The sequence below is a fragment of the Strix aluco genome, chromosome 2 (genome assembly GCF_031877795.1).
Source record: "Strix aluco isolate bStrAlu1 chromosome 2, bStrAlu1.hap1, whole genome shotgun sequence".
In the NCBI taxonomy this organism is placed as follows: Eukaryota; Metazoa; Chordata; class Aves; order Strigiformes; family Strigidae; genus Strix; species Strix aluco.
In genome coordinates, this window is record NC_133932.1 from 37,407,745 (window position 1) to 37,422,684 (window position 14,940).

The following is a 14,940-nucleotide window of genomic DNA, read 5'->3' on the forward strand; positions in this document are numbered from 1 at the left end:
TGTGGGACATTTGGGTTAAATATCAAATATAACACGAACCCATTTAAAAGGAAAATATAGCTAGAGTCAATGCAACCTTAGATCATGCTTGCAACCCTAGATCATTTGGTCAAACACAAAGTTCTTGCTGATTTCACTGATACTGAAAGGAATTCAAGCAGGAAGACAGTAACAGTAACTTCAAGTATTTGCTTTCTGTTTCTCCAGGATGTGAGTCATTGTAAAATTGACACTTTGCAGAAAGCAAAAAATTACAAAATAATTCTATAAATCAGCCTAATATGCCTCATCCTAATAGGCATGCACAAGCGTGCTTAGGTATATGCTTGCACACAGGCTGGAGGCCGACTATTGGCATTCTTATATTATTTTTAGCGTGAGTAAAAGTGCTGTCACTGAACAGCAGGTTATTTACTTTTTCCCCCCAAAATGAAACCTCTGGCAAAAGCATACAAATTAAGTAGGGCCTATTTAATTTTCTTTCTATTTTAATTTTCTACAGGAACTCACCAAATTTATTTTGTGAAATAGTGCAGTTATGCTAACAGTAGCGTTGCTCAAAAGCATAATCTGTAAAATCAAAAATCCAGCGTGAACAGAATTGTTGGTAAAAACATCATTCTGCACTTCAGATGAAAAAAAAATATGGCTCCGTTTTTCAAATGCTGCCAGAAAGAAAAACCTTGACTCATGGATGTGCGTCGTAAACCACGGTTTCATTTCACAAAGAAAGTGTCCCGGCAGGGACCCAAAGCTGAACATACAGCAGAGGCACAGGGAGCAAACGCCGGGGCTTCACTCAGCAGTGTGGTTTCCCTGACGTGGGGCTCCATCGCATTAAATATCACCACTTGGAGAGACGCAGGGGTTTAAAGTAAAGCAGCAAGTACCAGAGCACTCAAAGTAAACTCCTACGATGTGGCAACACTGCCCTCCTGCTTCCTAGTGATTCCTGCTCTTCTTTCATATTCAACACGCCTTGGGCCAAGAGATGTCCTGGGCAGCTTCTCCCACCACCTAAGTGTTGAGGCACTTTGCATTTCTTTCAGTCTATTCAAATCTCCTTGTGCAGGCAGCAAAGACACATCTCATTAGGGAAAAAGAGGATAATAAAAGTCCAAAACTTAAATTTCATGATTTTCTCAGAGGGAACACACACAGCTATAAAAATGATCTCAAAATCCAGTGTTTAATTTCAGGGTTCAGCCTCAGGCTTTATAACTCAGCTTAATAACTGAATTAACAACAAATAATAAAATTATAATTAATTCATGTTAGAACTGAAAATGGTTTATATCTGTTCATTAGGTTAAACACAATGGAAAAGGTTAAAAAAATGGAGGATTGGATTAGACTAATCCTGCTCTTTCTGCATTCAGTGTTTGGAGGATGGCAGGGAGGGAAAGACACAATACTCTAACCCTGGCCAGATTAAAATTATAAAAAATCAGTTCAATTAAAATGCAATTAAAAATATTAATCCCTATGACCTGTTACTATCTGCTTCTATTGAAACAGCTGTCTTCTATAGGCCAACGAAGTAAACACCCTACTGAGGGAAGCAAGGAAAAGAAGAGAGGACATGTCCCACTCACTGCGCAGTCCGAGGACAGGCCCTGCAGCCAGGTGCAGCCACTAACAGGCACATCAACAGGACGATTTGGAGGGTTAATTTAAGCATATGATGAAGGAGTTAACTACCGTAAAATAAAACAATGATGGAAGCCATACCTTTTATTTTGTGTTAACACTTTACATCAGCCTCTGCATTTTTTCCTTACACGAAGAAAAAAAAAGCTGCATGTGCAAATAAACCAAGAAAACTGGAGGGAAGGAAGGAACAGCTTGCAAGGCAATTGTGAAAAACAAATAACAGCAATAATGAGGAAGGAACAGAAAATGCTTCACAAAGAAAAGACGTGGGTCAGGATTCAGAAGAGATTGGAAAGACTCAAAAGGTGCAGGGAAAAAAAGCTTGAAAAGGCTTATTGAACTCAGGACGTGAACAAGACTGAGTAACAAAATGAGAAAAAAAAGATTTACAAAGAAAAAAAATCAATCTGTTTCCAAGTTCCTGTAGATTAGGCCCTGGGTACCTCTGCTGACAAACACCTGAGCCCCTGGTGTTCATGTGCCCCAAACTCCTCCTGACTTCTGTCCTCCTTCAAGAGCGCAAAGCTGGCTTTGTCCTCCTCTCAGTTATCACATAAATTTTCACACTTGAAAGGCAAAGGTTTACCTGGTAAAAATTGTCTGTGGCTGTATGCCTTAGGAGGGATGTTTCTGCTTCCAAAGGAAAAACGAATAATTAGAAAAAGCAGATGTCGGCACTAGTCATGCCTACTTCATCGCCCCAAAGCCCTTCTGGTTTTCTGATTTGAACCCAAAACATTACTAAATTGTGGATCCCCAAACTATCCGCACTCTCTCCCATATCTCCTTTACTCTCCTTCATCGTTGACCTGACCAAAGATTTTTTTGGTCATGAGCACAGGCAGGAGTCAACACAGCCACGCTCTCCGCTGGTGCAGCCCCCAGCCCCCACCAAGCACATGCCCTCCAGGAGCACCGTACAGGCATCACCGACACCTCTGACCCCTGTCTCCATCTCCCCTCTCCTGACAGGACAGCTGCGTGTGTAGCACCGTGTTTTCCTTCCAGAGAGCCTGTGGAAGAGGAGCAGGGTCTGGGAGTTTTGCTTGTGTGTTGCTTCCTCCACGCTTGCTGGCATTTTGCATCGTCAAACACCACGGCTGAACGGTCCAACAGCTATTTTCACTTGAACATTACTAGTCACTTAATTAGCATTGATCTGCACATTTGCCTCATGCTGGCTATCACCTTCTAGGCTTTCCATACGTGTCGGGTTTTCCTGACATGTGGCATTACTTTGATGCCTGGGAGCTTGACTTTGTTCTGCACTCTAAGGTCACACAGAGTGCTTTTTCAAAGCGTCCTTCAAGCCAGCTCCCTGACAATGACAAATCTTGGTTTATTGCCTTTCCTAAGGCCTCACAGTGTTTCCTAACAGACATCCTAGTGGTATTCTCAAATCCATCACTCTTGAGGCCAGATGTAAAGTAACCACGGAAAGCTGTATACAGCCATCAAACCATATGAACGGTTTTATAACTACTGGCAACCCACTGAACATTAAATATTGGATTAACATTCAACAGCTCTGCTGGTGCTTCCTGCACTTTGGCAAGCGAGCTCTCCCCACTCTGTTGTACGCTGGCAGAATGGGCTACAACTCTCTTTCAGGAAAAATCTCAAAATGGAGGGCTTTGCTTGCGCTACACCAGACTTGCAACACGCACTCAGAGGGAAATAGAGTAATGCAACAGGACCACAGGTCGGGAGATGAGACTGCTGCTGCTTTTCAGCCTCCATGAAATTGGACTGCAACTACTGACACAGCTGGCCCCGGGAAAAACATGTGCTCGAGTTGTTACCAACCCAAACCTACTCGCTCACATTAGTTTTGGTTCACCCTCCTCCTTGCAGTCCCCTGAGAACTGTGATCCCTTTGGTGTCAGAACTGGTTTTCCTGTGTGCAAGATGAGAGTCTGCCTTGTGCTTGCTTGAATTTTTCCCCCTGCACACCATAACACGAGCACTTCTCCAAGCAGGAGCAATTTGCTGAGAGCTGGTTCCTGGTGTCTGTGCTCCACAGATGCAAGCACAATCCCAACACTGCCTTGTACTTCCTGCCTGCTTTTAAGCAAGTCGCTTCCTCAGCTCTGCATCCCTCGGGCACCTTGCATAGGACCAAACCTGTCTCCAGTGCGAGGTGTTGCAAGACTGCAGGCACTAACCTGACCCTGTTACATCCAGCTTCCACCTCTGTGAAGCACGGGCAGGTGAGCTGCCGTGAACACGGGCGATCCTGCCAACGCAGGTCAGGCACCGCAGTCGTCACCTGCCGGCTATTAGCACAGATCAGGGCAAAATAAACAGACCCAGCTTAAACTCGCAGGGAGAAGCCTGACCCCAGGGGATGCCAGGCAACTCTGCTGGAGAAACTACTGCTGCCTGTGCACACACATTCCTCCTGATATGCTATTTTACATCCAGACGCAGGCTGCACCGTTTTTAGAGGCAGGAGGAGACTGACTGATGGGACTCCAGCACACGGCCCAACAGAACGTGCCAACAGACTCGTGACAGGGGTAATCGTCATGTTTAAAACACCATTTAAAGAAAGGTAACCTGTCAAGTTTGCTTATGTTGTAAGGCTCAGCCCCAGAGGACTCCAGCGTATTTCCAACACATCGAACTAATTGTAGTTTACATTCGTTTCACTCTCTATTAGAGGTGCTCCACTTTCCAGGAAAACTAATTTGATCTGCAGCACTTGGCCGGCCACAGCTTTCTGCATGAAACCCGAGCGCCTCTCTTCACTGAATGGGGGTTTGGATAATAGCGGAAAACGTGCAGCGCGATCCGTGGCATGTCACCCTAAACATTGCTACACGCCGAAAATAGTTTCGGCTTCCTCCGCCTCACGTAGTCTGGAAATAAAACATATGGAGTTAGCACGGCCGCTGATTGGATTTTGATTGTTCTGAAACGCTGCCAAGTTTAAAGTGGAGAGTGCGGCCTGAAAGGAAATACAGTAGACACTAGACAATTTATTTGTTTCTGAGTGGGGACCTGGCTGACGGGCCGCTTCGAAGGTGGCTAACAAGAGCAGCATGTTCCCATATGGAAACCATATGGGGAAATCAGCCAGGATCTACAAACATGGCACAAGATATGTTATCACGGCAACAGAAAAAGCAGAGCGCTGTAAAATCGGTGCCAATCACAACAGCAAATTGCTGATGGATGGCGCTGATAAATAACTGGAATAGCTAACATACCAGCAGGTTTTAGATAAAATGCCGTAGGAGCAGGAGAGGGAACAGGCGCCCGGGGGAGCGCTGGGGAAGGCGGGAGGCGATGCCGGCCTCGCTGCTCGGCTGTGCCTGCAGAGCTCTCTGGTGCAGCACGGCAGGCGATCCCACAAAGCCGAGGGCCCCTAAAGCCCTGAAAAAGGGGGGAAAAAAAAAATCTCAGACGGCTGTGACCTTATTAAAGATACCGGCGATCGTTTCATCTCCTGAGAACAGCTCCATAAAGCCTGCCGGCAGTGCAAATATTGACATTCGAGGAAAGCAACCGCGAGCTCCGGCGCGCCCGGGCCTTACTCAGGGCCGAACCGCGGCCGGTCGCACCGGCCCGCGGGGAAACGGGGCGAGCCGCCGCCGCGCTGGGCCGGAACCTCGGGCGGTGCCGGCGCGACCTGCCCGCCCCCTCCCGCGGCGGTTCCTGCTCGCAGGCCCGGGGCCGCCCGCTCGCGGTCCACAGCGCCGCCCCGCGGCCACCGCGCCGCGCCCCGGCACCGCCCCCCCGGGCCTCCCCCCGCCCGGGAGCCGCCCCCCGCGGTTTCGCCCCGCCCCGTGCCCCGAGCCTCGCTCCGCCCCCCCGGCGCCTCGGCGATATCTGCCCTCCGGTCAGCCGCGGGGTCCTACCGGTGGGTGGGGGGCACCCTCGGAGAGGGAGAAACAAAATAATACAGGAATGAAATCAAAAGGGTGCCCTGAATGTGGGGCAAATACATTCATCATCTTGACAGAGGAGGGAGGAGAAATTAACCCCTTCCCCAACATTTGAGACATTTTAACCTGGAATGCTTTTATACCTTTTTTTTTTTTTTCCCCCAAGAAACAAAAAACAAAGCCAAAGTTGTCCTGATTTCAAAAACAAAATTAAAAACAAACACTGAAAATTAATACATAATCCCAAAACAAATCAAATTTTTCAGTCAATTCAAAAGAAAAAACTTTAAATTCTTTTTTTCTTTTCATTTTGTTGAGAAAGCAGAATTTTTTCATGTTTTTATAGAACCAAAATAGGCACTTTTCCAAGGTTATTTTGCTTCAGTCAATGAAGGAGAAAAGAAGAAATATCCACACCATTTCAACTTGGAGGGCAAAAAAAAGAAGGCAATAATTGAAGAGGCCGAAGCACGGCCCATCCAGCAACCTGACAGTCCTCAGGCCACACCGCGTTCTGCTGAAATGTTTCCAGGACAGAAGCATTCTATGCAAACTCAGTATCCAGAGAGCTAAAGCACAGGACTGTAAATAGGTTCATGCCACTATGGTCTTTCAGGAATAAGATCCCCTGTTGTCTCATCTCATGAGCGACTAACTGATTTTTCATTTCTCAACTTTATGATTTTAAAGACATTAGGAACAGATTTTTTTAAACCTTTATCTGTGGAAAAGGCATTAACTTTTCCACATTAACGCTTCAAGATTTACAGCTTTCCTTTTTGCTGGTGACAGTTCAGGAACTGCTTCACCAGTTCTGTGTATTTCTACATATTCAGTTCACATCTTCAATAATATTCAGACCAAAGCAGTGATTCTGTGTTTATTAAATTCATGTATGATTTACGCACAAGGTAGATTGATTTCTTGGGGCTTTGGAACAATGGCATTTACACTGACTCTGAGAAAAACCCCTCTCGGGAAAATAATATATTTCATTACAGCTTTGACTAGCCCCTAACGCTACGTTTACTTGTCCTGCACACCTTCTTACTGCTAATACCAGAGCTGGAGCTACTTGAAATACGAAGCCCCTAACAACACCGTCCTAACCCCATGATGTACTGTTGGCGAACTTTGGGCCCTGACTTTTTGGGTCCATGATTGTCTGGATATAGGTGCCTGTGAGTAACCTGATCAGAGGGTTTGAGCATGAGTGCCAAATCCAAAACGTTCAAGAAACATCAAAGGTAGAGGGGATAAGAGAGATGTCCAGAGAAATCCAAACATGTCACGCACCCATCAGACGTGGAGTAACTCCCGAATCCTGACTGAACCAGGCAGAAGCCAGGCAGTTCTTGGTCAGGACAGGAATTGGTGCTCCAATCACCCAGATTCCCTTTTTTGTGCTTTCATTTCAAATGAGTAATAGTACCACTCATTTACTGGCCTTGTCTGCATGCCATTTCCTCGGACCTTTTTTTTTTTTTCCTTTATAATTGCTGTTTAGGTAGGTTAGCTGGTGCTCTGGAGCCGAGTGGGTTATGCACAGTAGTGACTTGAAGCTCATCAGTTGCCATTATAGCTCCTATTCATCAAGTCCTCACAGGCATCTTTAATGCTAAACTCTATAGCCAAGAAATCAAAATAGAGATCTCAGTCATTGCTTGTGATGATCTACCTGGTTAAATAAACCAGCCTTCAAAAGAAAAATAACACACTTCATGCAAAAGATCAGAAGCTGTAAGTGTCCAAAGGCCCCGCAGTACAATTTCAGCCACTGTAAATTAATGTTTACATGTCAAAAGCCTGTAAGTTATTATGTAAGTCCATATATACACATGTATGTTTACACTTACTATAATTTGGAACAAAAAAGAAACCTTTGGGATGAGTTTTAGCTTATTTCAGTATAAAACAGGTTATCACATATTTCAACATCACCTCATGCACCACAAAGCTACAGAATGATGCATTTTTATTCTAATAATGAAAGAAGTATTGCACTGATTTATGATAAAAAAGGAAAAGTTTGCCCCATCCCCGTCTCCAGTTGCAAATGTTTTTTGCCTGTGTGACACCCATGATCTGTTCTCCTCCAGAAACAGAAAGGTCACATCCAGGTTGACACTACACCTGCTGCAGGAAAAGCCAACCAGATGTATCTTTATGAGCCCCAGCAGCAGCGGCACTCGTACTTTTCATTCCCTAAGCCAGATTTTCAATGGCAACCCCTAAACACACCAGTCAGCATAGTTCACTGACTGATGCTCTTACTTTCTCTGTGAACTCAGAAAATGTAGCAAAACTCCTAGTTTTAATTAATCAACAGCCTCTAGAGTATTCCACTCCGCTCTTTAAGCAAAACACATCAACTCTGGCCCAAGGCTGAGCACCTGCCTTTTCATTCCTCATCCTGGATTAGTTCCTTGAGGTTGAAGCAGGTGAGACAACCCAGTTTGACCTGTGCATGCTCTGGCTCTTCCAAAAGTTATGGCCAAATTGTCTTTGAACAAATAAACACAAAGCTCAAGCCCCTACAACCAGTGGTCTCTTGAAAAGTCAATCTTTTTTCCTAACCCTGCTGGGATTTCAAGCTCACAGCCACCACGTCATTTCTGTGACTGTAACACACTTTCCTACTGCAGGAAATACTAGTAACAGGCTGCAGCAGGGCAGGGATGGCTCTGCTCGGCTCCCAGTTCAGAGGTGGTGCCCACTGCTTGCTCCTCTGGCTCCGCACCACTGGGAACATCAAAGGAGCTGAAGCCGGTCAAAGCAAGGTCCCAGTGAGCACCCTGTCTTACATCAGCCCATGGCAGATGATGAAGGAAAGAGCAGATACAGCGAGAAAGTCTGCAACAACACCCCCTGGGTCTGCCCTACCAGTCGCTGGCAATCTAGCATTTGTTCTTTGCATTTAACAGCCCTCCATCAACTTTTTCTTTCCAGAATTTGCACTTACTGCCATTGCTGCCAACACAAATAAACTTGGCAGCACCACGGGAAAGGCTGGGAGTCTTCCCACAGAATAACAGTCTAGAAGTTGCCCCTATGACTGAGGCTGGAAAACAACTGAAATGCAAGGGAGGGAGGAGAAGGAGGAAGATGCCAGCAGAGAGTGGGCAGGGTGGGAGGTGGATGAGAGACACAACTGGAGAAGGGAACATGGAAGAGTGGGGTAAGTGTATAAAGTGATATTTATCCTAAACTGAAGAAGCCAGAGATTATGTTTCCTACGAAGTAGTTGAGGGAGTGGGCAGGGGCTTGACCTCCCTTTATTGCTGTGTTAGACACATTTACTGATTTTCCTGAAGTCCTAGCTCCTGGAAACACGTGACTTTGCCATAACCTTAACTTTCATCACAAAGAAAGAAAGGAAAAGTCCAGCCCTCATAGTTATAGGGTAAACTCAAAACCTCAGGAGGCAAATAAAACCGCCCCAAAACGTACAGATTTTTTAATTGTCATGGTTTCTAAAGCTGATTCAGTTTGCACACTTGGAGCTAACTACATCAACGGAGACTACATATATATATTTGCTTGTCAACATCATCTTTATCTTTAAAAGCAACACTTCACTTTGCTACTAAACAGACTTGTTACCCAGTCACGTCAGACTATACAACATTTGCCTCTTGACAGCAAGTTTTTCAATTCTGTCTCTCAAGTTCTGACCAAAAGGGTAATTTTTCAATCATCAGAGAATGGGTTTGACACTTAGGATTTAGTGCCCCATAATTATGTCTTTAAGGTCAGAGAGTTGAAGTGTACTAAAAAACCACAACAGAATAGGGCTAGAAAACTAACAGTTGAGAATGTTGCTGGAACAAAATATTAAAAAAGGCTTTTTATCTTTTAAACACTCAATTCTGTCCAACTGCAGTAACGATTGAAACTTTTTTTCATCTCATTTTGAGCACACCTTTAAAACCAACCACAACAATGGATAAAGCTTCCTGCATCCACTTCCTGCTATGAACCATTCTAATTCTTTGAAATAAATATGTTTTGGGTTATTTTTGTAAGGGTAATGTTTAATATCTGTCCCCCAGCGTGTAAATGCATAGAATACACCAAAGATTTAACATCTGCTACAAATAATTTTACAGAGGATCTCAAGTTCTCTATTTTAAGATTATTAGGATATTGTACAGGTGGCCAAATTATTAAAATATGGTTTAAATTCAACACTCATGCATTTTCATAACATGTATTGGATTTTAAAGTCTGGAAGCCACATGTCAACACTAGAAATGACAAGGCCGGCTTGCTGGCAGTTCAAACATTAAAGGCCACTTTCAAAACATTACAGACTTGCTTTGCAGCACCGCAGCTGTGGCAGCAGGCTGCCCTGCAGGAACACTTAGCAGCACCCCCTAGGTAGAGGTGATTTTGTAAAAAGTTAAGGCAAGCTACTTTCCTTTCAGACAAGTGAGCGTTTCCATGAGCATTACAGCATTACTTTCTCTACCCCATACTGATTAAGTCAAGACCTTTACCAACTGATCTGAATTTTAATATCTAAGTGCACACTGCAAGTGCAATGCAGAGTGAAAACTGAGGCATACAAACAACTGCTTTTGATTCTCTTTCGTTGTTCATGAAATACCATGAAAGCTAAATAAAGCTAAATAAATGTGGTATTAAAGAGCCCTACTTACTCTTACTGAGTAAGACTCAGTATTTATTCCTATTTTGAGTGAGTTGCTCCTTAATGAATGAACAGGAACCTCTTGCCTGTTGCACTCACGTGGTGCAGAGCTCTGGGGACCTGGCTGGGGAGTTTGGGTCCCAGCTGGAAGGAAGTAAATGATTCACACCAGCATGTGCAACATGAAAACCCACTTCTGCTGCCTGTGGTTTTACCGGGCTGCTCTGAAGACCGGTAAAACAGGAACTTTTGCACCTTCTTTGGGGGAAGCACTAGCTATGATGTTGCGAGGGAGAAGAATTGCTGTGCTCACTTCCCTCTGTCTCATGGTTACAAGTGGATGCCATTACCTCAAGAAGCACCCTACAGCACCACCTGAGCTCCTTGGGTCTGAGAGCTCAGCTAGCACATCTGCTGTTTTAGTTCCTAAGAGCCAGCGTATGTCTTTGTGCTTCCAGGCGATCCCTGCGAAGCCACAATCCACAATCGGGAAAGGGAATAGCACACGTGGGAAGGGGAGCTGGGATGATACCCGGTGAAGGGGGAGCCTCATGCTGCAGCCCACCTGCTGTAAGCCATCCCATTCACAAATGTTTTATTTTTCAATACATAAATTTTTGAGCATGTTCAGGGTAACCACATCAAGTACGGGACTCTTACTGCTTTAGCTAGAGTAACATCAGACACAGCTGAGCATGAATCAGATCAGAGTCAAAAAACATCTCAGAACTGAGCCGATACAGAATCTGATCTCCAGCACTCACTTGGGGAAATATTTCTGTCCAGATTTTTTTAAAAAGACAATTAATTGAAAAAGTCAGTGAAAAACTAAAATTTACATGAGCCTTAGAAAGCAGTGTCACACAAACGAGCACCACAGAACAAACCAGATCACAATTCTGATCATCTGACCTCTCAGTCACCTCTGTATTGGGATGCTCAGAAAAGTAAACAATAGGATCATTGTCCAGTAGGACACCAAACAGAGCATTCGCAGTCAGAATCAACAAAATCTTCACTGAAAATTATGCTAGACAAACCTGCACAATCTAGAATTTCTTTACTTGCCAGACAGGGTGTCAGCTGGGAACTATGGGGATTCATACTTGGTTTTACTCATAAGATCTTTACAACAAGCCTTGTAGGAGACAAAGTTCACATCCATAAAGATAAAAAATGGGCTTACCACAACACCTGGGTACAAGGCTATTTATAAAAATCCCACAGATTGAACTATTTTTTGTTAAAAAAAAGCTACTAGATTTCAATAGTTGTTAAAAGTAAATATTCTTCACATACACTCTCATAGAGCTCATAGAGAAGTGGAAGAACATAAAATAAAAACTATAATGGCAGGTGCTACGGAATCCACTATTGCAGGGCATTACCTCACACATTGCACTAAAAGGTTATCTCAAATGTGCTTGCTTTCTACCATTTGGAAAAAAACCCCAACAACCTGACATTCTGGCTTCAGGTTGAAGAGTTTTGCACCAGCACTTTCTAAGTAATGAACAAAAGAACTGCTTGTTTCTGACAGCATCCGCAGGGTTTCTTGAAAGTGTCCTCCAGGGTTTAAGGGTGGAAAGAGCCAGGCACAGTATTTTGTACTTGCTCACTGTGGTTATTATTCTGCGCAAAAAATATGTTTTTCAATCCAATTTGGAAGCAACTTAAACGGAGCAGCACAAAGGCATTCTTTGTGACCTGCAAGAATGTTACTCAGGCCAGCAGGGAATAGCTAACCCACCTTAAAACCTACTTTTATTTCACAACCATCTCAAACCCTAATTTTATAGGATGGTCAGTGCTAAGGTTGTAAGAGCACAGTAGCACTGTGCACCTTTCCATACTGGGTGCCTCTGTTCTCATATAACCTTCCAGCTACAACCTTTCTACCCACAGGTTTTATTATTTTTAAGCAAGGCTGTACATTCACCATTCATCTGTTCAGTAATCAAATTGCAGTTTTTAGTGATTGTGACTATTTCGGCCATTCCCCCTTTTGTTAATTCCCTCTGAAGCAGCAGATTGGCTTTAAAGTCTATAGAGCTGATGGAGAAAAGATGGCTTTCATTTCAGTACACCATGAAAAGAGATCAAAGTCCAAATCAGATCTAACAGAAGAATTCAAATATCAGTCCTGAACGTAAGAAGTATAGTGGTTTTAGCGTATGAAAGCACGCTGTAATCCTCTGATTACAACACAGGGGAAGAACGCATGGTCTGTTCAGTAAATGCTTATGTTAAGAAAGTGCCTTTGAAGGTACATCACTATTCCTGCAAAACATTTTCTGCTTCAAAGCAATTACTCAGGCAAGTACATAACATACCATACAAAGAACATTTAAACATTTAGTTATACAATTATTTGAAAGTAAAAAATTTGAGACTATAACCTGCTATTTAACCTTTAACTTTCTTCCACATACATGAGGAACACAGAGGTAGATGAACAAGGTTCAGGGAGCACATTACTGGACAGGAGGCAGGCAGTCACTGAAAGGTACCTTCAGATGTGAGCTCCAACTGCTTTAGGGCCACAAAAGGCTTGGGCTCCAACAGGAACATTCAGGCTCATGCTTTTGTGCACGGTACCAGTGTTTCTACTGATGGCACACAGCAAGGAGAAATTGTACAGGAAGGACTGTTACATCATGTCAAATCCAGAAGGAACATAATGGGATAGAGAAGTGTTCAAGAAGCAGAGCTGAGCATGTTTTCATGATGGATTTTCAAAAGACTGCAAGAATTTTATTACTGGAGAGTCATTGCACTCTATGTGATCACAATAATAACAGGGAAAATGAAAGCAGAATAGCAGGTATATTGCTGTTTTGGGCATTCAAATGTGAAGGTTTTGTAATGAATTCAAATAAATCCCAGATTTCCTGGCTTGGACATTACTTTCTAACTATGGCTGTATAGTCCTGTATTCATATACCTGTGACCTGAACTGCACAGACACCAACGTGTTACAAGCCAAAATCTAAGGAGCCTCACTAAAGAGCTCATTAAGATGGGGGTCAGGCACATCATCTTTGAGTCAGAGCCTTCAAGGAAAGAGAGAAGATGTCTGCCTACCAAATACATTCTGCAGCATGATAAAGCAGATTAGACTTGAGAAGAGGCTGTGTGTGCTGGTGCAATTCTCACCCCTCCCTACCCCTCCTTGTTGGGCTGCCCCCCCACCCCCCAGCTATGCACCAGTCTGTGGAGATAAGCCTGGCTCCTGCCCCTTCCCTTGCTCAGAAACAGTTATAATGGCCCATCATCTCCTAATGGCCTGGCACACCTGTGCCTGGGATGTGGTTAAATGGGAACAATAACAGAGTTGCACATTCATCAAATTCTTGTGTAACTGCTGGAAGGCACCAGAAGGTATCTGACAAAAGTCAATTATCTTGGACCCTAGAAACTGTGACCACGAGGGAGACCCTCTGAGCTCCTCTGGATCTCAGCGGGCCTGTGACCTGCAACTCCCCTGAGCTGTGATGCCTCTCAGGTACCAAACCCTTAAGGTGTCGTCTGCTCCAGACTGAAGGCCAGGGCAAAGTCCACCCACTGGAGTCTCAATTATGGCCCGTCGAGGAATGCCAAGGCATTGTATTTGCTCTAAACTCGAGAGGGAAATTTTCTTTGAGCTAGCTTCTCTTTCACCCGTTCTTTCTCTGTTTATTGGGGTGTGTGTGTGTGGGGGTGGGTACGTACCCTTGTTTCTGTGTGTTTGTCTGTTTTGTGTTCATTCTACTGAATTCAAACACCTTTGTTTCTGTGTGTTTGCCCGTTTTGTGTATGCGCATGTATGTATGTATAAATTAAGGTACCGTCAAGTAAGTTAGTGTGAATCTTGTCATTTTAGAATCTGTGAATAAGTCGCTTTTCTTTCTTTCAGCATTTCTGAATTATTTTGTAATAATAAATTGCTGTTAGTTACTAATAAACCTAGATTTCTTACTAAATCATTACCGTGTCAATTCTTTCATCCATGACACTGTGTCCTTGGTTTGGAAGGCAACATTCTTCAACGGAAGACAGCTTGGTGTTATCTGAAAAAAAATGGGTAGCAAGTGGCTTAGATGATTTGAAAACCGAAAAAACTCTTCCAGTCTAATAGTTTACTCTATCTGGTTTCATTATTTGCATTTAGCCTAATACCTTAACAAGTCTTATACAATCACATTTCAGACATGCAGGCAAGAATGCACTTCTTTCCCCAAAGCTTTTGAAGCCATCTGCCACATTTGACAAGTTTTAAGTTTATACACTCCTACAAGTATTACAAAAACCAGCAGATGTTAGAAACAAAGAAAACCTTATTGCAGGCTCTTACTAGATACTGGAGAGCATAGAAGAAAACAAACAACTTAGCAATGTCCAAATACGAAAAAATCTTCATCCAACGCTCACATCTTATGAGATACTCAGGCACCATTATTTCTGATGCTTCCAGAACTATTTTAAGGAGGGGAATATGAGCTATTTCATTTATCAAATTATGGAAAAAGATAGAAGGAATTTTAAATTAAAATATCTTCTTTCACTGCCCTATAGTACTTACTATGTACTGGAAGAGGTTGACATTTCAAATTTATACAGCACAACCCAGCTGACACTAGTAAGGAGTCGTCTTACTGACTATACAGTGTGCACATGCCCTGGCCTATACAGTTTCACACCAGAGAGCTACTACTGCACAAAGCTTGACCTCATCTGTAATGTGGATCACAGAAATATACCTGAACG

General features: G+C 43.6%; 1 long non-coding RNA gene across 1 annotated transcript in view; it reads right to left on the reverse strand.

Moving 5' to 3' along the window:
• LOC141919230 (uncharacterized) overlaps positions 1-5,211 on the reverse strand; it is a 55,410-nt gene extending 50,199 nt beyond the window's left edge. The window contains exon 1 of the long non-coding RNA XR_012621903.1: positions 5,073-5,211. This is a non-coding gene — a long non-coding RNA (uncharacterized LOC141919230). The remainder of the gene's footprint in view (positions 1-5,072) is intronic.
• Between the last annotated feature and the right edge of the window lie 9,729 nt (positions 5,212-14,940).